Here is a 2,291-nt window from a genome sequence, read left to right on the forward strand (position 1 = left end):
AAAAACATCAAAAATTTCAGTCCTGCATGATTCTACCAAGAAATGTGTGTTCATTGAAACCGCTGGTTTTTGATAGTTTGGGCCCTATTGAATAATGAATGTTTTGAATTTTCTCCAAAAGTAAAGTAGTTGCAAACTCATCCTTTTAGAAACTTGTTTGGGCTGTTGAGAGGAGTAAAAAAAAACCATCAAAAATTTCAATCCTGCATGATTCTACCAAGAAATGTGATTCTTCATTCAAAACGCTGTTTTTTGCTATTGGGCTCTTTTGAGTAATGAATGTTTTGAATTTTCTCCAAAAGTAAAGTAGTTGCAAACTCATCCTTTTAGAGACTTGTTTGGGCTCATGAGAGGAGTAGAAAAACATCAAAAATTTCAGTCCTGCATGATTCTACCAAGAAATGTGTGTTCATTCAAACCGCTGGTTTTTGATATTTTGGGCCCTATTGAATAGTGAATGTTTTGAATTTTCTCCAAAAGTAAAGTAGTTGCAAACTCATCCTTTTAGAAACTTGTTTGGGCTGTTGAGAGGAGTAAAAAACCATCAAAAATTTCAATCCTGCATGATTCTACCAAGAAATGTGATTCTTCATTCAAAACCTGATTTTTGCTATTGGGCTCTATTGAATAATGAATGTTTTGAATTTTCTCCAAAAGTAAAGTAGTTGCAAACTCATGCTTTTAGAGACTTGTTTGGGCTCATGAGAGTAGTAGAAAAACATCAAAAATTTCAGTCCTGCATGATTCTACCAAGAAATGTGTGTTCATTGAAACCGCTGGTTTTTGATAGTTTGGGCCCTATTGAATAATGAATGTTTTGAATTTTCTCCAAAAGTAAAGTAGTTGCAAACTCATCCTTTTAGAAACTTGTTTGGGCTGTTGAGAGGAGTAAAAAACCATCAAAAATTTCAATCCTGCATGATTCTACCAAGAAATGTGATTCTTCATTCAAAACGCTGGTTTTTGCTATTGGGCTCTTTTGAGTAATGAATGTTTTGAATTTTCTCCAAAAGTAAAGTAGTTGCAAACTCATGCTTTTAGAGACTTGTTTGGGCTCATGAGAGGAGTAGAAAAACATCAAAAATTTCAGTCCTGCATGATTCTACCAAGAAATGTGTGTTCATTGAAACCGCTGGTTTTTGATAGTTTGGGCCCTATTGAATAATGAATGTTTTGAATTTTCTCCAAAAGTAAAGTAGTTGCAAACTCATCCTTTTAGAAACTTGTTTGGGCTGTTGAGAGGAGTAAAAAACCATCAAAAATTTCAATCCTGCATGATTTTACCAAGAAATGCGATTCTTCATTCAAAACCTGATTTTTGCTATTGGGCTCTATTGAATAATGAATGTTTTGAATTTTCTCCAAAAGTAAAGTAGTTGCAAACTCATGCTTTTAGAGACTTGTTTGGGCTCATGAGAGGAGTAGAAAAACATCAAAAATTTCAGTCCTGCATGATTCTACCAAGAAATGTGTGTTCATTGAAACCGCTGGTTTTTGACAGTTTGGGCCCTATTGAATAATGAATGTTTTGAATTTTCTCCAAAAGTAAAGTAGTTACAAACTCATCCTTTTAGAAACTTGTTTGGGCTGTTGAGAGGAGTAAAAAACCATCAAAAATTTCAATCCTGCATGATTTTACCAAGAAATGTGATTCTTCATTCAAAACCTGATTTTTGCTATTGGGCTCTATTGAATAGTGAATGTTTTGAATTTTCTCCAAAAGTAAAGTAGTTGCAAACTCATCCTTTTAGAAACTTATTTGGGCTGTTGAGAGGAGTAAAAAACCATCAAAAATTTCAATCCTGCATGATTCTAACAAGAAATGTGATTCTTCATTCAAAACGCTGGTTTTTGCTATTGGGCTCTTTTGAGTAATGAATGTTTTGAATTTTCTCCAAAAGTAAAGTAGTTGCAAACTCATCCTTTTAGAAACTTGTTTGGGCTGTTGAGAGGAGTAAAAAACCATCAAAAATTTCAATCCTGCATGATTTTACCAAGAAATGTGATTCTTCATTCAAAATCTGATTTTTGCTATTGGGCTCTATTGAATAATGAATGTTTTGAATTTTCTCCAAAAGTAAAGTAGTTGCAAACTCATGCTTTTAGAGACTTGTTTGGGCTCATGAGAGGAGTAGAAAAACATCAAAAATTTCAGTCCTGCATGATTCTACCAAGAAATGTGTGTTCATTGAAACCGCTGGTTTTTGATAGTTTGGGCCCTATTGAATAATGAATGTTTTGAATTTTCTCCAAAAGTAAAGTAGTTGCAAACTCATCCTTTTAGAAACTTG

The sequence above is a fragment of the Dendrobates tinctorius genome, unplaced genomic scaffold (assembly GCF_039654945.1).
Source record: "Dendrobates tinctorius isolate UK_male_01 unplaced genomic scaffold, ASM3965494v1 ptg000053l, whole genome shotgun sequence".
In the NCBI taxonomy this organism is placed as follows: domain Eukaryota; kingdom Metazoa; phylum Chordata; class Amphibia; order Anura; family Dendrobatidae; genus Dendrobates; species Dendrobates tinctorius.